The 23,543-nt window shown below is 35.8% G+C and overlaps 1 protein-coding gene and 1 pseudogene across 2 annotated transcripts in view; one reads left to right on the forward strand and one right to left on the reverse strand.

The window, feature by feature from the left end:
• The window catches only part of NAV3 (neuron navigator 3), a 727,630-nt gene that overhangs the window by 340,769 nt on the left and 363,318 nt on the right, over window positions 1-23,543 (forward strand). The gene's annotated exons all lie outside the window — the stretch shown is intronic.
• Window positions 3,049-3,606, reverse strand: LOC118757607 (coenzyme Q-binding protein COQ10 homolog B, mitochondrial-like; annotated as a pseudogene).

Here is a 23,543-nt window from a genome sequence, read left to right on the forward strand (position 1 = left end):
GACACTTCTTATTGGAAAAACTGATTAAATTGGGTATTTCTAACTCATGATGAAAATTGTATTTTAGTGATTTAAACCAAATCCACCCAAAGCATAGCTGTTCCTTTAGCAGCAAATTTTAAAATGATATGAAAAATTTTGTGAGAAGTAAACAGATTTTATTTTAACCTCAACTTTTTGGTTCCCAGAAAATTACAGTAATAATAAATTGGGATAATGTCAGATGATGGAAAATTCAGATCTACATGGATAATTGTCTTCTAAGTAGAGAGTGGCTATGGTTCTGGAGCTTTCAGCATTCAAATCTAAGAGGCATATATTCTAGTGTTTTGGAATGATTCAAGGAGTAACTTTTTCATTTCAAATTTAAACTGTTAAAATATAACATGAGGTGATAAATCTCATGAACCATTTATTCTATAAATGTCAGCAATATCTGAAAAGCAAATTTACAAACCTGAGTTTTTCTCGGTTAAGTTGATCATGGCCGTATTCATAAAGGGTTTTTTGTCTGTTATTTCAGTTGTGCATTCGTTCCAGTTTCAGGTTGAGGAAGGATGATTACCACTGATTGCATAGAAGCTGTTTTTCATTTTTATAATTGGTAGTTCTTACATGGATTCTGTTATGGAAACTTTCACACTGTAATTACTATTTTAGTTTAGAAATGAGAGAATTAACAAGATAGCATTCAGCTTAAAGCTTACGTATGCTTCATTGAACGTGTGGAGCTTGTCTTTTTAACGTGACATTTCTAGTAAGTGCATGACTTATGCAAAATATCAGATTACCCTAGCAACTATGAAAGCAATCATCTAGACTGTAAGAAGATGGTATGCAGTACATAGGCATTACCAAATTGAAAACAAATTACTTTATACCTATTTCTCATTTTTGCACCCAAAATGTAAACATATACAATAATTTTTATTTAGAAGAGGGAACTTTTAAAAAAACACAAAAAGATGAATGTATAAAATTTTAGAAAAGAAAAGGGCAGAGAAACCCTTTCTGTGAATTAACTTTGTAACTCTCAAGGTCTCTCATTTCCTATTTTAGTTCATTCTTCAGAAACCTAAAACCTTAGAAAACCAGGAAAAACCCATTTTTGCAATAATTAAATTCTCACGCCATTTTCTGTTGGCTTCTATCCTTCACCCCAGTCTGGAATTTTACACGGAGGGGACAGCATTTTGGCATAGCAGGTAATGCCAACACCTGCAATGCCAGCAACCCACATAGCTGCTGATTTGTCTTCTGGATGCTTTACTTCCAACCACACTCCCTGCTAATAACCTGGGAAAATTAGTGGAAGATTATCCAAGTGCTTGGCCCCCTGCCACCCACATGGGAGATCTTGATGAAGCCCCTGGCTCCTGACTTCGACATGACCCAGCACTGGCCCTCACAGCTCTCTGATGTGGAGTGAGCCAGTAGATAGAACACCTCTCTCTGTTTTCTCCCTGATTCTGACTTTCAAAATAATGGGTAAATCTTAAAAGAAAATTAAAAAAAGAAATTCCATTTGGAGTCTAAAATGTCTACAAGAAAAAGAAAATAAAAATATTTGTAGCCTGATACTCATAGTCTCTTTAAAAAAAAAATAACAAAGCCATTTAATTATCAGAGAATGATGAGTCGAAAACTCTGTCTTTGTCCCATTGATTCATCTGGGCATTTTGGTGTAAATCAATTTCCCATATAGATGTATAATCTACTTGATATAAATATTGATCTATGAAGCTATATTCTTTCAATAACTGTAGTTTTAGGTAGGTGTAAAAATTTGATACTGAAACTTTCAGTCTTCTGCTTCCATCTCTCTAGCACGCCGAGTCTTGGCCTCCTCAGTACCTGCCTGCTCTCTGGCTTCCCACGGAGAGACTCTGAGGACAAGTATCCTCTGAACATGGCCCCTGTGTGTCTGTATTCCTCACTCTGTGTTTACTGCTTGGGTGGGACATTGAGGATAGCAATGCTAAGGTGCTTTGTCTTTCTAATTTGTGTACTATTGAGAGTTCCAGGAGAGGTGAGGCCCAGCAGTAGTGGATTGTGGGCAGAGAAGCCAGGGAAAGGTGAATGTCTGCAGCTTTGGAAGTGTGTCCAGGTTATTTGCTGTATGTCTCTTAGAATAACTAATGTTGCTGGGGAAGCTGGGACATATGTTTTCAATTTGACGGATGGACTTCAGGGAAAGGACCATTTGTTCCTCTTGGGATTATGATTGACTGGATTGCCATATGGATTTGTGATTTGCTGTTTCTATTGTGCCCTGTTATCACAGAGCTTGGTTAATAAAGACTGCTTAGTAAATCCTAAAAAAAAAAAAATTGATGCTGCAAAGGAAAGAAAGATTCTTTATCTCCCCCCACCCCAAATCTGGGAGAAGGTTGAAGACTACTGAAAAAATAGCTTAAAGCTCTAGACCACTAACCCCTTAATGTTTTGCTGCTGTTGTTGTTTTGTTTTTCATTGGTGCTATAAGGAGGTTGGCTTCACGTAAACGAACATCTACTATGCACATAAGAACAATTTAAAGATACCAAAGGTGCCAGTGATCATTCATTAACAGTATTTGTAAGACAAAATTTTGCTTTACTTATATTATGATATCCCCTAAGCCATATGGCAGGCTCTATATAATAAATTGCAAATAGTCCGAATTGAATAACTTAAACATTATATGGTTAATATATACATACTGAGTGGGTGTATTTACTTACCTTTCTCAGATAAGGTGATAATGAAGAAGTTTAAATTATGGTTTCAATTCCTGCTCAGAAGAGAAATGTCCATTTTCTAGCAGTAGTAACATCTTGTTATAGTTAAAGGCAGAACAAGAACATGCTAATGTGTGTATTACTTTGAATTACATATGACTGAAGAAATAATTTCACATATAAGTAGTTCCATATTCTACATGCAAGTTTTCAGTGCTACAGGTTTACAGTAAAAGTTAGGTGTAACAAATGCTTTCTGACTTCTGGGAACAAATCACAACCCATTTCCTCAACTAAAGTCACAAACAGATGACACCAGTTCTCTTTTTCATGTTTGATGAGCTTCAGGAAATATTAGTTCCTGAGGTATATTTTCTTCTGGACCATAGAGCTTATCTGCTTTTCTGTCAAAGGAAGCTACTGTCTTGTTTTACAACTTCATCAGAACATAGTGCAGCAAGTTGAGAGTGTAGACATGAGAGAAATTTAAAAGAAATTGAAAAACCCAAGGTACACAGTGTTGGATATCCAGGAATACCTGGGATAAAATGTCAACTAGCCTCCAAATGATTAAAAAATTTCGCAATGGTGCATGATGCTCTCACCAAATGTGATTTCCCTGAGGTTACTACTGAGGAATAATGTTCCAGTACAGGTGGAAACCCAATTCTTAATCATGTTTTACAATATACAGATCTCTTTGCTATTATATCTGATTTTTGCACAAAGAAACAAGGTACTTATAATTCTGAATTCTTCACTCAACATTCTTTCCTTTTATTATTAATGACGCAGTAATTTTGAAGAAAGTTCTTGCATGTATCTCCTTAGGCAGCTCTAAGGTATTTAGTGTTCAAGATCTGCTCATCAGTATGCCACGGGATGTTAAGTAGCTGATGTTCCACGCAAGTCCTCTGCTGCAGCCAGGACTTCAGCAGCCTCCTGGCACAACTATGGTCAAGGCTTTACCACCAGCCCTGGGCTGCTATGCCATTCATTCATTCTCTTGAGAACTAAGCATTTATGATTGGGTCACACTGGTGTAAGAGACAATGGTAACACAGTTGTTAGAACACATTACTAAGGAAATTGGAAATAGTCTGAGGACCACAAATACAATGAAAGCTCTGTAAAGGAAGGGAGAATAAGATACTGGTAGCTAAATCTTTAGTTGGAGAGGAAGTAGATGGCAAGGTATCCTATCTAAGACTAATTCTTTTGAAATTAAGAATGAAGGAACACCAAATGATGCTTCAACAATGTGAGGAAATTGAGGAAAGAAAGGAAGATGAGGTAATGATTATGAGAAAATCTAAAGTAGAGTGTTGAGGAGAATACAATAAGGAATCAATCAGCACAGAATCAAAGATTTGCTAAACATTCCAATGAGGTCTCAGTGGGGTTGCTTTTGTATTCCAACTCAATCACAGTGACTTTAATAGTAATCCCCAACAAATGTGGCCAAAGAATAATAGACTTTTGAAATAAGCACAAAAGTAGTTGAACTCTCAAATAGGAAACTAGGGGAATTGTTAGGAAAATTGACTAGGATTAAGAAGGCCTGACAGTGGAAAATTAGATAAGAAACCCAGGCAGAACCACTAGAATGGTTTGATCTCAAGAACAAATCAGAGGAATAATTTAATGCCCAACCAGCAAGCCAGTAACAGAAGTAAAATACCAGGGCCCAGCACAGTAGCTCAGTTGGCTAATCCTCTCCCTTCAAACAGCTCCACTTCTCATCCATCTCCCTGCTTGTGGGCCTGGGAAAGCATCAATGGATGGCCCAAAGCCTTGGATAATTGCACCCAAGTGAGAGACGGGGGAAAAGGCTCCTTGATCTGACTTCAGATTGGCTCAGCTCTGGTTGTTGCTGCCACTTGGGGTGCAAACCAGTGGATAGATCTTTCTCTTTGTAAAATAGAAGTAAATTATCAACTGGAAGGAAAACAATTTCATTAGTTTAGATTCTGTCATTAGTCTGATTCATTAACTGTGGGGTCTCCCCCACAGATTCCTTTAGTACCTCTTTGCCAGAGGGGATGAGCCTGGTGCCCACCACCAAGCCTCCTGGCCCATGAGAGACAGACAGACAGGGATTCTGTCTAAGCAGTTCTGATTTATCAGGGAAATTGAGTTCCTTATACAGGGTAAGGAATAGCCTCAGGCCAGGAATTTCAGGAATTGCAGGAAGGGAGAAACTAGGAGCCAATTACTATGAAAATGACTGCAGAAGCCACCTCCCATAGGTCAGGGTAGGTGAGTGAAATGGCCCTGGCGAATCAATCTGTCTTTGAAACTACGTGACTCCTGCCCTGGTGCATGCCCAGGGCTCTGTCCTTGGCCACCATCTTGCCCGCTAGTGACCTTGACTGTTAGTCTCCATGTTATTAACTTAGTGACCTCTTTGCCCCTAAGCTCCACAATTAACCACTTCCCTGCACTGAATATTCTAACTACTTCAGGCCTTGGCAGACCTTTTGTTGTTGTTGTTGTTGTTGTTGTTTATTGATTACATTGCATTATGTAACATAGTGTTATAGGCACTGGGATTCCCCCCACCGCTCCCCCAACCCCCCATGGTGGATTCCTCCACCTTGTTGCATTACCACAGTTCAAATTCAGTTGAGATTCTTTCATTGCAAGCATCTACCAAGCAGAAGTCCAGCATCTTATTGTCCAGATAAGTTCAATGGTTTCTTGGGGAGACCATCTCTGGTCTGAAGGCAGAGCTGGCAGAGTATCATCCTGATCAATTAAAAGCCCCGACATAACATCAGTAACAATTTATAACGTTATGGAATTGGTTGACATGGTATTGAGTAACCAATGTTAAAAGAGAAAAAGAAAAAAAAAAAGAATGTAAGTTCTGAACCACATCCTGTGACTTCTACATTGACATTTCAATTATTAGTTTATATACAACTGGGTTCTATATACCTTAAAATGGCTATAGATTACTATTCAGCTGTCTCATGACTATTTTGATTTTAGTATTTAGCAATTTATAGCATTGAAGCATGATTTTGCTGAATCTGGCTGTTTTTTGGGTAGTCTAACTCTATAACTCTAACAAGACATATGTCAACAGTTTAGGTGAACAATTTTAGGAGGGGTGTGCAGAGAAATCCTCAATACCCCAGTGAGGAGTAACTAATCTTTGTGTCCCACCCAGTGAGTTATAAGTGCATACCCGTTGGCCGTTTCCTGTCGGCTTCTAAGCTTTCTTTGTTGTTTGCTATCTATTCTAGTTTTTTTGTTTGTTTGTTTGCTTGTTTGCTTGTTTTGAGGGGTTTCTGGAGCGATCCTGATGGTCATTACTAGAGAGGGTGGGAACCCAAAGTTGGAACCAAGAGGGGCTAGGTAGTAGATACAGTTGACATTGCAGGCCATAAGTTCTCTTATCACAATGATTCAACTGTGTTGTCAAGGTATGAATGCTGCTTTGGACACTATGCAAATATATTAATGTGGAGATCACAGAGCACAAAGAAACTGAACCTTAGTTTGTAAAGCAGGAATGAGGGCCTTTGCCTTGTTACACAGAATTTCACCTGTATAGAATGGAAGGCAACCTTGATTCTTGTCATAATGACAATTTCAGTGAGTAAAGCAAGTTTATTAATTGAGAAATTCCCAGCGATAGCAGTAAGAGGGGCTTCCAAGAGAGGAAAAATCTGAGTAAATGGTGGAAATGGTGTCTTTTAAGCACAATTCTGAGGGGCATTTAGTTTAGGGTGGGGATACAAAACTCAAAGTTTCTAATCCTGTTTGAAAACAAATGGCCATGCCAAGGGTGTGATAGGTTGCCTGTTCAGCTCATCTCAAGATAAGCAGAAATCTCAGGCATTGCCTACCTGATTTTTCATGATGAAACAGGAGACTCAGAAGGATGGAGATTGACGCTTTGATATAGTCAAACATAGCTTTGGGTTCACAAGCAAAGAAAATTTCTGGCTTCCTTGCTAGTTTATGAAAACAAACAAAAAACTGAAAATTCTAGGAAGTGAAACTCACATTCCAATAAAACTTTCCCTAACTGCCCAGTTGCTAGTCTTATGATAAAACTGGGAGCCAGGAAAAACTTGCTTTTCCAAAAAGCAAAAATAGGGGCAAAGCAAGCTTTTACATTTTCTGAGGATAATTTCACCAGGGACTGTGACCCTAACTACCTATTGGCCCATCTAGCTCCTTACAACATGGTCTGCCTAGCCTATTAGAATGTTAAAGAAGTTTATTTAACCTTTTTACAAGCTCATCTATATGTGCTTATTATAGATAAAAATATAGAGAGACAAGTATAAATGTATATAAATGTGTATGTTCCATTTTAATGATATGTTAAGTCCTAAGAGGAATATCTGGAAAATTAAAGAACTTATCTGTTTTCCAAGAACTGTCAGTATATTTGGAGAAGGAAATAAGAAAGAAGGGTAAGAGTTATCAGAAATAACTATGCAAAACTGATAGTTAGCCAAGAAACTACTGCTAAAATATGATTGAGTGAATTTGAGTATGGAATGCCTCTGCATTGGGCAGGAGATTTCTCTGCCTTTGTCCTTCCGATGATTCTAGATAGTAGCCAATTGGGAATCTTCTCTTAGTATTTCAGCTACTCTCATACTTTGCAAAAATAAAATGATGACTCATTTTTTCAGGATTAGTATTTCTACTGCTTAGTTTTGGTAAATATCAGTAATATGAATACTGATTTAAAGTGAGAAATATGGATACTTTTCACATTCAGTTGTACTTGGAAAGATATGATAATGATCTCAAAATATTTGAAGCTTTAAAAGGACTATCTAGTTGTATTTAATATATATTATTTTTTCTTAATGAAAGATTAACTTGAATCATAGCATAGGGTTATGTGACAATAGGTTCTTAAATCTGTTGATTGTATATTGTGATGTTATTCCTATGGGAAATGAATGTGGTAGATTAATTCTGTTTACTACTCATTAGATCAGAATAACATTTTTATACTGCAAAAACCATGTTTGAAATTGATCATTAGATGACATGCAAATAAAATAAAAGAAATATAAATGTATTTCATTTTTGTATTACTGAGTGTTGTACTGGAAGAGTGCATAATGTCATTACCTCCTATTGGCAATTTCATAAAACTTGATTTGTGACACTAGATATAAAACTTTATTATTGGGCCTGGCATACTAACATAGAGGCCAAAAGCCTTGCCTTGCATGTGCCAGGATCCCATATGGGCGCCAGTTCATATCCCAGCTGTTCCACTTCCCATCCAACTCCTTGCTTGTGGCCTGGAAAAGCAGTAGAGGAAGGCCCAAACCTTGGGACCCTGCACCTGCATGGGAGGTCAAAAAGAAGCTCCTAGCTCCTGTCTTCAGATTGGCTCAGCTCAGCTCAGGCTGTTGCAGCCACTTGGGGAGTGAACCAGTGAGTGTAAGATCTTTCTGTTTGTCTCTCCTTATCCCTGTAAATCTAACTTTCCAATAAAATTAAATAAATCTTAAAAAAAAAATCTTATCAGTCGGTCATTTCTACAAATATCTCTGAGCAAATTTGTTGTCATATTCAGCATGTATATATATATATGACATTTGTATTTTGTCTTTTTGGACTTTTTAAAAAAAGGGTTCATTTTGTTTTTATTTTTCTTTGAAAAGCAAATTTGCAGAGAGAGAGGCAAAATAGTGAGAGACTTTTCATTCTCATCCACTCCTTAAATGGTCGCAAAGGCCAAAACTGGGCTGGTCAGAAGCTGGGAGACACAAGCATCTTTTTGGTCATCTACATGGAAGCAGGACTGACCTCTGATGCTTTTGCAAGCCATAGACACGGAGCTGAATTGGAACTATAGCAGCTGAGCACTAAGTTTGATAATTTGACCTAAACAAATATTACATGAATGACCTCACATATATGTAGAGTCTAAAAGAGGTTAAGATAGAAATAGTACAATGATAATCACCAAAGATAAGGGATAGAGTCAGTGAGAGATTTTGGTCAGAGGATATACATTTTTTTAGTATATGTATTCTTAGATTTCATGAATTGCTTGGTGACACTAACGTAGTAGATCTCAAATGTTCCACCAAGAACAAAAACAAAGAAACCAGTGAAAATGCTAGCTGGGTCAAGTGACGTATTGGTTAGCTCATGTTACACATCTTACTGCATACAATTTTATTTTACAATTACACCTTAGTAAAACTAGAAACAAAAAGGTGAATGTGTTCTATCTTGTGCTAGAGACCCTTGACATTGCTGAAAACAAAGTATCCGTACCACCAAATGAAGTAGGGAAAAGTTTCCCATGGGAATATTGCCCTGAACTGCTCGGAAGAGGTGCTGTTCTGTGGCAGTTACAGGCTTGATGAAGGTAAATTTCATATGAACCATATTTCCAGAAAGAATGAATGTTAGATAACCATAGAAGGGACTGTAACTGCAAATAGAAGGACAATGACCCATTTATAATAATTCTGTTATGTTGAGAGACAGATGTTCCAGGATCAGACCCAAAAAGATCCAGACTGTACCTAGGCTAAACATTTAGGATATTTTAGATACCTTAAGACTTATATAAATTCATAAAACAGATGCTGTTCATAGACTTCAAGTTATGAAATATGTGTTGTGTGTCATCAAATATGTGAGAGCACTTTAATATGAATGAGAATATATGCAAAAGATAGACTGATGGATTGCATGAAAATGATGGGATTAAATTTCAGTGTAAAAATGAGGGAGAGTCAAAAATGTCATGGAAAATGGCATGAAAAGTTTAGTTTGTCACAAAGAATTTTGAAATTCATACATAATTTTTTTTCCATAAGACACAGTTTCTGTGAACTTTTTGACGACCTCGTATTTATTTTAAAGGTCAACTTGGACAGCTTTTACATCATAGATACATGACAAAAAATTTAAAACAAAGTTATCTAAGCCTTTTTCTGTGAATTTAATTATAATTAATTAATATTTTTTTATGTATTTATTTATTTTGTGAGACACAGGCAGAGACATAGGAAGAGAGAGCTCCCATACACTGGGTCACTTCCCAAAAGCCCACAATAATTGGGACTGTTAGGGGCAAAAACCAAGATCTGGGAATGCAATCCATCCCTCCAGTGTGGATGGAGGAACCCAGTTACTTGAGCCATCACTGCTGCCTTTCTTTTAGCAGAGCAGAGCAGGTACTGAACTCAGGTACTCTGATAACACACATGGTCATCCTAGCTGGTATTTTAACTGAGACACCAAATGCCTGTCCCAGGATTATGAACTTAATGTGAGCCACTAGTATGATGTAGCTGCCAAGAATGCAAATACAGACTTTAGGTACAACAGAAGTGTAATAAAGATCTAGAGCAATCATGTCTGCATTGCACCTGGTTCTGTTTAAACTCCATCTAGAAAGCTGTGCTTCCATCTCCATGTGTGGACCATGTCTCAAGACTAGGATCAGAAAGTAACAGGATAAACTCAAAGAAAGATCGCCAGTTTTCTTCAAGTACTGAATCATTTATAGACCTGATGCTTGAATTCTTCTCTTTCAAATAAACTCTCCAGGAAGCAAACCTGATCCTTCTGAGATGTCATGGGCAGCTGCTGCCAGAGATAAAGTTAAAGGAGAACCTTTGGTTTAGTGAAGATGCAGTAGAATAACTTCCCCCTTGCCATTTGAAATATAAAAGATGCTATGATGCTTTTATTGCAAAATAAATCCTGAGAAGCCATAGAGGATAACTCTAGGTTACTATTGGGATAGACTAGGACTGTGGGTGTCAGTCTTTATTGGCGTCATGAATCTCAAAGAGCATGATGCTTTGTCTGCATTTTAAGGTGGAAATGGACTTAGATAATTGTGTATAGAATGATAGGATATATTGTAAGACATAATGTTTGCCTTAAAAGGGCCAAGTATGAAGTACTTTTACATTGGTTTTGTACCACATCAGATAGAGACACACATGCACACATAACATGCATACATATAAATGCACAATACAACATTTGGGAGAAATGAGCATGAATTCACTGCAGATTTTCATGAAGTATAGTCTTTTAAACTAAGGTTCATTTACAAGTAAAAATGAAGGTGCCTCTGCCTACATGAATTGTCTGACTTGCTATGGGACCAATGGTTTAATATCTAATGATGAGACTACTTTCACCATTTTATTTTTGCTCTTTTTCAAGGGAAAGTGGACCAGAGAGTTCTGTCACGTATAGTTCCATAAAGATCCAGTCAATCTTTGAAATCACCTCAAACCCAGTATCTACTCCTGCCCAAGAATACATTTAAATATATAGCTTATGTTGTGTGTTTCCTAAACATACTGCTCTTTTTGTCATGTAGAAATAGTATATGCATTAGATAATACCTATGTATTCTTAAGTCACATAGTAAAAATCATGCATTGTTCAATAGATTTTTTTTCTTTAGCAACTGAGTTTGTAGTCAGTTGTTCTGTGATACTAACACATTGAAGTTATTCTTAGTTTGCTATTTAAGAAAATATTGGAAATCTGATATATCTTCAGGGAAATATTTTTTAAATGTATTACCAGATGGGTGAGCATTTATCCTTTCCAAGAATATAAAATTTGTGACTCATTTTTATCTTTGGTTTTCCACTGTAAAGAATGGGAGTCAGCTTCCTATGTAATTTTGATTTGTTTATCCAGCAGTTTTGTTTGTCCGTGCAGTTTTCTGTGTGCCAGTTGTGGTCAATATTTGGTTTCCATAAAAGGTATGAGTTTTCTTTGAGGCTATCTTTTCTTGCCATTGCCAAACCCACAACTGATGTACCATTACTTCAACTTTTGTTCTTAATTTAAACTTGGCACAGATTCTCTCTTTGGTGTAAAACATGAAACATACTCCATTTTGACATGGAAGCTTGGGAGGGAATTATTTGCTTGCCATTTTCTAAAGGAATATATTCACAGGATGTTTATGTTTCTCCTATATGGAAAGAACTACAACCTGAATGTGCCAGTATCCACAAGTTCAGGCTTGGGACTGCCATGAATAACATCTAGCAAAGAGTCCATATTTCTTAGTTTGCAGATAAAAGCAGATAAAACACATCAGAATGTCTCAGGTTAATGGAATGCAGCATAATCCAGGACAAACACTCAAAACCAATGGCTTTCCACTTTTGTATTCTTATAATACTGACTCACTACCATATAGGATTTAGGATCAGCACACCTGGGTTTGATTCCTAGCTCTGTAATATATATGCCAAGCTAAAGTATTTAACAGTCTACTATTTCCTCAACTGGTAAGTAAAACTTAAGTCTCTACCTCTAGAATTTTTCTAAAGGATTAGGAAAGGGTGGGAGACTTTGTCCCTTGACCAACACGGAGTACCATCCTCCACTTCATTTTCTTCATTCCTCAAAAAAAACAAAAACAAAACAAAACAAAAAAAATCAACATAGCATAATACTTTTGTCTTTGCTGAAACTGTGTTAGTTAAAGAGTTTACTTAAGTATTCTCGGATCGTTACTGTACTGCTTCAATTTATTAGATCAATGGTATAGTCTTTACATAGTATGTTACAATTGAATGGAAATTCCATGACCCAAAGATGTTAAAATGCTTCAAAGTTATTCATTTGATAAATGATTTAAATATTTTAAGCTTAGTTGATTCATGTGTTGGAAATTTTTCAAAGTGGCTTGTGTGTACAAACTGTGAGAAACTGGGAATAGAAAACACATAGAAAGCAAAGGCAAATTCCTACCAACATTTACCCATGAAATCAATCCTCTTATGCATATTTATTAAGTGTTTAGAGGCCAGACTGTGGAGAAAACTACATATCAATCTTATGAGCACATTTTGCCTTACACTCTGTAAGCGCCTCATGAGTTTTCTTTTATCAACCAAGTTAATGACAAAACTTTTTGCAGCAAATGTTCTCTTTAAGATATGCTATAAATCACTTCTTTTAAAGACAGTCAACGAGAAGTGGAGCAGTAGCGATTGCTGCACTTCTCAGTAGCCAAAAGCAAACTTCATCCCTGCGTCTAATGACAGCTTCTTGGATGCAGCACATGTATGTTTCTTCTAACCCTCTCTCTGTAAAGACAATCCCTACGTCTGGATCAGCTGCTGATTCTGCAGTTTTTACTGGTTAGGTCATGTTTAGAACGAGAATCGCATTAAAAATGAAGTGTTGTGTTCATTTCTATGCTTTGACAAAGTTGAGCTGGACAGGGAGAGAGAAGTGGAGTATTTCTATTACTATTGTTCTACAACACTGAAATCATTACTTTTTAAGAGTTACATGAAATGGTACACATGATATAAGAATTTCCTGTTTAATGTGAAATTGTTTTACAGATGGAGATAATTAGTAGCTACTGAAGTATCCATACCATGATAAATATCGAAGGAAGAATTGAATGAAATATACTTTGACATGCCACTTGCCAGTCATTAACAAGGATTGACATTTTTTTTTTCACATTGGCCAGATTTTAGCGCCAGTACAAGCTATGCCATGGACTGTATTACTTCGAATCTTGAAATATGGGAGTTGAGTGACTTACCTCTGCATTTATTTTATAAATGTGTCTAAATAAACTTCTCCGAAGAAATTATAGGCATCTTGTCATTTCCTGTACCATACTTTTCTTCCAATTTCATCAATTTAGAGCTCTTGTTTGGGACATTTTCTCTGGTGCTCTACTTTTCAAGCTACTATACACATAGCCTTAGAAGATCAGGGTTCTGGTCACTGGCCTCACAGTGATTAGCTGAATTAGCTGTAGGCATAATTCTCTTTGTGTGCTCCCATGGAAAAGGGGTAAGATTTTGGTGGACAGTTCTTAAAGCTCTATCCTATTACAAGCTGTGATTTCATCAATTTCTCCATCTTAGATCTTTATGGGACCTTCACTGTTACTATAAGGTTACTTTACCTCCTCTTTCTCTTTTGTATTCTCAGTTCAGAGCATAAAGCTGTACTTCTCCACTTCTGCCCGAAAATATTGAGTTTAATTGAATACCTCATTCTTACCCACTAAAACTTGGATAGCTACAGAAAGCAAGTTTCTTCATCACCATTTCATTTTCCTTACTGCCACTAAAACAGGATGGCAGGCCTGCTGGGTGATACTAATGAGACTTTGAGAAAATCCTAGAAAAATGTTAATGTTCCTTTTGGCTGTGCTTCTAATAGCTTAGCTGTTTATGTGAAACCTTGCCTGGATGCCTCATGAGACCAGCGCATCTATGAGGTTTTGTTTTCGTCTGCCTTGGGACAGAAATTTTGCCAGAATCCTGTTCTTTGTAACGCTGTCATTTTCTCCTGACTTTGTAATATACCCAATGATATAGTCCAATATTGTTTGGTAATGAAGAAAATAAACAATAAAATCTTTTTTTAAAAAAAGAAAATAAACATAATTATTACACAAATAGAAAACATTTTATCAAAGCATTTAATAAAATTCTATAATACCATTTTTCCCTCTTTTTCTGCTTTGCTATAAAACAGGGTCTATGGGAAGGTTTTTTCATATACAAAGGAGTCTAATTATCTTCCTATTCTGAGTCTTCTCCTTTGTCCCTGAAACCTGATATAATCACAGAGTTATTTTTTTCTCTATCAGATGAAACCTGTACTAAGTTCAGAAGAAATAGATCACAATGAACAATTTCCAGTTTATATTTTCTTGATAGGTCTCTTCTAAAATAGAAATGAAAATCATAACTTCAACATGTTGTTGTCTTTGACTTACTCTATATATGAAAATAGTGCTGGGGATGTCAAGTGCATAACCCCCATTGCTGACAATGATTGGGGGTTACCAGATAGAACATTATTAGCTAAAATGATGTCCACCTTGAAACCACTTAAAGAAATTTAGATAAAATTACTTTAGATGTCTTATAGATAAGAACAGGAAAATTTCTAGAATATTCAAAGTAAGGTCATTGCAATAGAAAGAGCCAAATCTGAATCCTCTCACTCTCACTTAATAGGTATAAATTATACTTACCTTTCTGTTGTCTCATTTTGTCCTAAATTAAAGAAAAAGAGAGAGAGACAATGAGAACTATGTGAAGTAATGCACACACAGATTTTCACACCAAAGATGTTCTTACTGCATTCTATCTACTATTTAATGTTATTATTACCACTAATGTTATTAAAAATAAGATATAATGTAAATACTTATAAAAATCGAAAGTAACAGAGTTGAATAAATTGTCAGAATATTGGCTCCAGTTCTTTCAGTATTTTATGCATATTGTTCTGGTTTAACTGTCATTTTTATTTTTAAAATTTCAATTATTTCTACAGAAAGTCTATATTTTTATTTTTCCACCAAGTATGTTGTGTTATTATTCTGGACCTGGAAATTGAGGAGTGCTTGGAAATATCTAGATTATCTTGGCCATTTTCCTGTTACATCCAGTGATGTCAGTAAGACAAGCTCATTTGGGAGCCGTAGAAATATCCAACACTTTGTTTTATGGTCACAGGTTACATAAGGATTCTTGGTTGGCTTTCTTGTGAAATCGAATCATTTAGTAATGCTTTAAAATAATATTCTGAGATATTACTATTTTCTTGAAAGCAGACTTTGTAATAACTAAATTATGGGTGTTCTCTGGAAGTCTTTTAGATGTGCAGAATCCATGGATCCTTGCTATCCGTGTTCAGTTGGCACACACTAACTGAGGTATTTGTTTAACTGTTCTCTGTCATTTTAAGATTTATATATGATAGATTTATAACTTAAGAGATTCTTCATAGTCACTCAAGTTGATAGAATTTCCCAATTTTGCCCTAAGTCTCAACTTTTAGTTACTACTTGCAAAAGATGGAAACCTCCCAGTTTTCACTTTATTTAACTTTCACATTTTGCCACCTTAAATGGTTTTCTGTAGTTTATACTGCAATATCAACACTATTAAGATTTACGTCTTGCTTACATTGAATATTGTTGAAGGATTTCCTTGATGCTTTCATTGTTCTGTGACACAATCTGAAGAGCTGACCTTTGGGTTATGCAAAGATTATAGCAGATGGAACAAGGCATGTTGGTTCTTACAGATTCTGGTCGGAGAAGACCTGTGTTTCTTTCACTCATGTTTCATTGGCTAAAGTAAACCATATGGCCAGAACTGATGATAATATGAAAAGAGTCTATAATGTTATTGTTGTGATGGACCTGGCAAAGTGGTGAAATTACAATGTTTTTAAAAAATCGCAATCTATTACACACCTTCATATTGCTGTCTCTATACATTGAAATATTCTCTCTCATCTCTGATTCTTGAAAGTAGTTTATTCAGTACTTAAACATGCATTGAACATCTATTACATGTATTCCATCACCAGGAATTGTAGAACTTTAATGTCAGTGATCATAAACTAATAGGAAAGTTGCCTATTCTCACTTTTCTCTCTTCCTCTTGCTCTATTTCTCTCTGTGTCTCCCTCTGTGTGTGTGTGTGTGTGTGTGTAGAATAATTTCCAGCTTTTCCTTCAGTCTTATCCATATTGACCTTGTATGATGCTAAACTTTAGATAATCTGACCTGCTAAGAAACAGGGATAAGAAAGACACTCTGCCTCTGTGGTTTATTAACTATGTGGTCCTGGTCAAATTACTTACTCTTTGCTATTCAGTTTCATCCACAATAATTTGGAAGTATTTGAAGTTCTGATATTAAATTGCAAAATGTAAGTGAATCACCTCATGCAATGCTTAATACATTATGAATTTTCACGGAAGTCATATCTTTTTTCACTTGCATCAAATGCTTCTGACACTCTTGATTTCATACCAAATTGAAACAGAAGCACTTTATGTACCATAGAAACTCCAAAATGATCTGGCCCCACACATCTCACCCTTCTTCAGTGACATTGGACTTCTTGGTATTTCAAAATCCAGAATAGGAACCAGCGTAATAGCCTTTGACACTAGTGTTGCCAATAGATTGTTCTTTCTTTAGCTATCAGTGAGGCTTGACTCATTGTGACATTGTTTAAATTTCATCTTAGCAGAGAAGTCGCTGACCACTCTAAAAAGTTATTACCTTTTCCATCAGTCTCTATCCTATTACCTAGCCATATTATTTTTTGTTGATTTCTTTCAATGATGAACATGTGTGTTTGTTTCCTAGTATATAGCTTTCCTTTCCTGTAAATTTGATACTCTGTAATAAAGGAGACTGTTTTGTTGTCTGTGTATTCTATGACTTAAAGTAGGACCTGACCCATTGCAGGTGTTTAAGCAAAGACCACCAAATAAATGAAATGTATAATCTCTCTCTTTCTCTCAAGGAAATTGGCATCAGTGGCCAACAGAACAGCAACACCCACATCGTCAGATTATCACTGTATGCAAACATAAGGGTTTGCTTAATAGATGATTATTGAGTATGAACTCTTACCTTTTGAGTTACTAACCAACTATGTCTCATCTAACTATCCTGAAATTGCTGACAAAAAAGCTATAAAGTACATTTATCTAAGTAACCTTCAAAAAAATCAACAATTTTCTTCACCATGTTCTTCCTTAGCGACAGAAATTGAAATGGGCTAGAGATAAAGATGGACTCTCTTCTTTGAAGCAGGAAAGGAGGAGAAAATGAGAACACACTCAGAACAACAAATCCAATAGAAAGGAAGTTGAACAATAATGCAATGTTTGAAAATATCTATAATCTAATGTTTTTTTTTAATTGGAGTCTAACATTTTTCATTAAAGTGCCACTTCCACATATCCTCAGTATTAATATAGTAAAAAAAATTGCTTATTGTTGAATGCAGTTTTTAAAACATTTCTGGGTTATAACCTAGTTCTCAAAGGAACCATTGACATTTTCCTATTACAGTATATATTTTTTTTGCAGTTACTTCTGAAAGTCTGTCCCATGGCTGCTGGTTGAAGTTATGATGCAATATGCAATGTGTTGCTGCTTGTAGCAGATATCCGATGAGTAATTTGAAAGTACTTTTTTTACGTTTATTAATACACATGTAGTTCTATCTTGGGATCATTTGTAAATCACAAGGAGGGAACTGGAAACTTTTTGATGGTGATTTGAATAATGCAGACTTTTGAACATTGGGAGTATCAGAATGTTTCTGATGTAGAATACGTCTATTATTTTCTATCTTATTTCAGATCAAGATTAAATCCACATATGGCCAAAACTATACATGAGTATAAGTAAAGCAGTGTCTTTTAAGTCACTGGTGAGCCATGTGAAAATACTTTAGAATCTCATTCCAAAGGACTTTTTTTCCTGTCGTGATTGTAGTCACACATTTAGGTGGGGTTCTTTCCTATGCTAAGGCAGTATCTTGGCCATGAAACCTCTGTTATGGATGGAAAAGGAATTGTGGAGAACCACAGAGCAGCATGTATATTTGCTTTAGACAAAAGGTTTCTTGCGATACAGGTAAATTTCAAAGTGAAAGTTAACCTGCATTAGTGTCTCTAGGTCTTCACTGTTGATTTTGGCTATCTTGGAGTGTCACTTGTCCTAGCATTAGCTGGGGAGGTTGGAAAGGCATCACTAGCCTGATTTCACAATCACAAGCTTAACACTCGATTAGGTAAAGATATCAACACACTTGGCGAGTAAAAAATTAAAATAAATAAATAAATGGGGGAGGGAGGGAGGAAGGAAAGGAAAGGAAAGAAAAGAAAGAGAAAAAGAGATTGAGAAAAGAAAGAAAAAAGAAAAGAAAAGAAAAAAGAAAGGGTGCTATTCCTCAGGAGTATTGAAAAGGCTATGAACAATAATTAAGTTTCAAAATATCACTTTCATCATATAGATTATTACATTGTTTGGTACTGTGAGTATTAATTATCACACATCAGGGAAAACATATATAGGCAGGTCCGGGCCCCAGAGAGTAATGTTGAAAACTTTAAGAAAGGCACTGGAGTGTGGGATACCCTGAGGCCTGGGGCTCAGGATGGGGTCCCTACTTTACTAATTGTGAAGATCACATTGCCTGCAGGATATGCTAATTGTGTGAAACCCGTTTTCTTCTCTGCCTAAGTCATATCTAGACTCATGTTCCCTGGTTTCCTCATTCCATCACAAGTCGATCAGTGTCTTATGAAATGTAATGACATTTCAGATGCCTTTTTTATGTGTGTGACCATCTGTGTGCAGGCTATGGCTTTTTTAATTAGGTTGTACATTGTGTCACTTCTGTTTAAGAGTTTGGCATTTAAAAAAATAAGTAGTTTAAACTGTTCAAGAGAAATCTTTCAAGGAGGGAATCTTTGAAGAGTGCATTCTACTGATAGAGAAGTCCCATTATATAAGAAAATGAGATGTTCATGAGGCATTCAGTTAAAATTACATTTAAATTTCTAGTGTGCCAGAGAAGAAAAGAAACAATCAAATCAAAGAAATAGCAGGAAATGCAATTCTGGAATGGTGTAGCTGGGCACTAGATTCAAATTGGGGATTGGGAATGATAGTAAGTAGGGAAGGTACAGTTACAGAAAAGAAAATGAAAACAATCACTCAAGTTAGGAATGCAGACTGAAAGGAGAAGGCTGAAAAGAAACCTTGGGGATGTTGACTGGAAAGGAAATGAGCACAAAGATCTAAGAATGAGAGAAGAGGGAGAACCAAGAGAAAATTATATCCCAGAAACAAGTTGAAAAACATGTAATAAAGGAGGAAAGGCTCAGTAGTGGAATTGGCAGGAGGGACATGAAACCAAATGAGAAATGGTCATTGAGTTTTAAAGCAAGATTTATTCCAGCTGACTGGTATGGAGAGAGAAGGCTTTGTAGGTTGAGAAATTTAATAGATAAAAGCTAGAAGAGATACTGAGTGCTCAAATTTCCTGGAGAAGAGAGAAAGGAAGTAACTGTGTATTTTCCCTGTCACTGTAAACACCCAGGTCATGTGAATTGTGTAAAGGAAAAGGGGTTTGGAAGAAAGAAAAAAAAAGGCATCTAAGGTAAAGGAAAAAGAAGAGATAATTGCTTTTAATGAAGGTGTGAAAAATTTATCAGTTCCTTTCTCATGTCAACACCATCCTTTCCCCTCTCTATTTCCTTTCCAAATGAAACCTGACTCTCCTTTGGGGCAGGACTGTAATTCAGAAGAACTGGTATTTTACTTCAGACTCAGGACTGTGCTCCTCTGTTCCCTAGAGAATGTCCCATTTCATTCCCCAATAATCATGTCCTACATGTATATTCGTTAATTCACTCTCTGTTGGGGATACTAGCCAACAAGTGCTTTTAATATTCAAAGAAGGTGATTTTTAGTGTGGAAGGTATACTAACAGCTAAAGAAACTAAAATGGGATAATTAATATGATTTGAAAGGTCAATGAACTCTGAGCTTTGGCCTTCTCCTAATTTAAAACATATTGGTTTTGACTATAGTATATATAAGGTGCATATCGGCTCAGATTATGAAATCAAGGAATTGGGCCTTTTAAAGCATAAAAAAATGACAATTAGGAAATGTGTTTTTTGCAGAGTAGTTTTGTGGTCCTTATCTAAGTTATCTGAACTCCTAAAACTCAAAGTTTACCTCATTATAAAAGGTAGACTTTTAGTAAATTATGTGACTGTTGTGAAAATGTTGATGTGTGCCGAAGAGAAGTACAAACATGGCATATGTTGTGTGCCTAATGACTATTTACCATTCTCTCATTCCATAAGTTAACTTTGCTCGTCAATGTTGCCTTTCCTCAAAAAATGTTTAATGAACCTTTATTAGGGTCCAAACATAAAGTCTTTTATGAAAGTTAATATGATTAATCCTCATTTGAAAAAAGCCAAGTGAGATAAATATTATTTTAATTAATATAAAATTTTGGAGGTATTCCGAGAGAATTTGCTTAAGGTGACTTATAAATAACTAGAATTTAAATCTAAACAGGTCAGTTTTTGAGCCAGTATCTTGAAATATTAGGTTATATTTGCAACATGTTTATGAAATAATTTTCTGTCCAATCTGTTTGGCACAAATTAAGCTTGATAGAACATTTAGCTATATATGGCTTCCAAGCTTTCAAATGTAATTTCTCATATAACTTGAGACACATGCAAAATGCCCAGTCTGTAATAACAGAAGACTATAACTCCCAGAGTTGTTTTGCAGTCCATAAAAATATTTTCTGATCGTGTAGCAGTTACTGTATTTGAAAACACAAATGTTAATAAGTGCTGTACAGTTTGCAAAATTTACACTTTGGCATCTAAAGCTTTCTTGCTATGTTTTCTTGTCCTGAAAGCTTAGGTAGCACGTTTGTCAAACAAAAGTCACATAAATACTTCAAGTGATAATTCTGAGTGTGGTTTAATAAACATAGTTTATTATTTTATTAAAAATCAGTGAAGTAAAACTTGAATCATTAAGATAATAGTGTAACAATGATCTTGAGTGAAGTGGTTTGCTATGGTAATTGAATTACCATCTCTATACTAACATTTGAAATGTATTATCATTATGGAAAATCATGTTTCATGACAGAAAGTGAATTGTTAACATAATTATATCAAACATTTGAGCATTTTTTTTCAGTTAACTGGGAAGTAAATATTATTAATTTCCAAATTAGTTTTGATTATGAGATAGTTACTTACTATAAAAAGATATCTAATGAAAAGAATATTTGATAAAAATATGATTTGGATGCTTTGGTTTGTTTTATGGATATAAGAGGGGAATATTAAATTTATGGATCAGTGGTCAAAAAACACTGCTTGGGATGACCATCCTCTACTGGAGTTCCTGTGCTCAAGTTCAGACTGTACTTCCAATCTCAGCTTTCTGCAAAGCATACCTTGCGACAAAGTAGATGATGATCCAAGTACAGAGATACCTGCACTCATTTGGGAAATCTGAGCTTAGCAGACCTGGATGTTGAGAGAACTGGAATTGTGAACCAGTAGATGAAAAACCTTTAGCTCTCAAATAAGTTGGAAAATTTGAGCATTAAATATTTGCATTTACAGCTAAGAAATGATTATGGAGGACGAATCATCTTTTTTAAAGCAACAGCAGCTTTGCTATTAAGTATGTTGTATTTGAGATGTCACTGGATATGCACTAGATTTTTTAAAATATATTTGTTTCTTTATTTATATATTACAAGAGAAAAGGAGATATGGAGAGAAAGATCTTCCATCTGCTGGTTCACTATCCAAATGGTCACAATGCTAGAAGTAAATCAATCCAATGCTAGGAGCTAGGGGCTTCTTGCCTCCCATGTGGATACATGGTCCAAAGCTTTGGGCTATCCTCTTACTGCTTTCCCAGACCACAAGCAGGGAGCTGAATGGGCACTGGGGCACAAACCGGTTCCCATATGGGATCCGTGCATTTGTAAGGTGAGGATTTAGCCACTAAGCCATTTCGCTATGCCTATGGAATAGATTTTGAGATTGGTTGGGACTAGAGGCAGAAATTTGATTTTTTGTCTGCTGTATTAAGAATGCACAGAGTAGTGGTTTTCTATGAGAAGGAATAGCAGCATTGAGAGTATTCTTAAGAATAACAAGTTGGAAATGAAGAAGCTAAAGTGCCAGTAAAAAAAAAAAAGAATGTCCGTTTGCTGTGTTGGAAGTGGAATCCTTTGGAATTAATGAAGTCTGAGTTAGAGACTTTCTAGAGACTGATAATTGAAAAAGTCTTCAATCTAGATGTCGTGGGAGTTGAACTTACAGAATCAAGCCATTAAAATAAAATAGCCTTCCAAATAACCACAACTGTGCTAAGTAACAGAGACTTTTTTGCCTGAAGTACTTTAGAACTCACGAGAATTTCACCCAGAGACTTGAATTCTACATAGAAGAATATACCCTAGTAGTTTCCAAAAACTTTAGATTTTGCATGAAAACATAACAATTACACTTGTAGTATTTCTAGATCTCATCTCACCCTCCCTCCCTTGCTTTATCTAAAATCTTAGACCTTACTGTTGAGCTTTGACTAGCCCAGAAAATGACCATGTCTAAAAACTTAATATAGTCAACATTTATGTTCAATAGTAATAGCCAGTGTTTTTCATCCTTTCCTGGTGTACCAGACATGTGTGAAGTACTTTACATGCTATTCCTTTTTAGACCTTGCATCAAGCCTAAATTTGATAATGTTAGTGCCACATGAGGATGAGAGCAGTGGGATTTGATTGATTGTGTATCTTGAGTGACAGTGTTGAGAGGAGGTGAACATTCAAACCTGGGTCTGTCTGATCTGAGAATTAAACTGATTATGTCAAGATGTATCAATAACTTGGTATGCTTTAAGTGCTGTGAACAATAGACGATGAAATATAAAGATTATTTCCAAACAAATTAGGGATTTAATTCTGAAACTGCCTTGTTAATTAGGAAAACGATGACCCATTCAGCATTTTTAGTTCATGAACTTTTGAGTGGAGCTCTACTTCTTGCTTCTGTGAATGTTTGCCTTTTTCTGAGGCTTACCCTGAACCAAGTATTTACTAAAATTAATGATAAACAGTATTAACATTGACACTGACTTAATCAGTAGAAGATAATCATGAATCAAAATTTTCAAGTTACTGGCAAGGTGAGGAGTGCGTTGTTCCGTTAACCTTTATCTTAAATCCTCTTCTGGGTTTGAGATACTCTCTTCCAGTGATAAACTCATAGTCACATGAGAAGCTGTTTTAAATGAAAAATCCTGGATGATTCAGCAGTTGAATTCTCATGCTGGATTAGCCTGTCTGTGGCCAAATATACTAAACAGATTTTTCGCCTTTCCCAAAAGTTGTTTGTATCCCTTTCTGTTTGCTTTGACTCTTCCTAAATAACACATTCCAATAGCACATG

This window comes from Ochotona princeps, chromosome 15, assembly GCF_030435755.1.
Source record: "Ochotona princeps isolate mOchPri1 chromosome 15, mOchPri1.hap1, whole genome shotgun sequence".
NCBI lineage: Eukaryota > Metazoa > Chordata > Mammalia > Lagomorpha > Ochotonidae > Ochotona > Ochotona princeps.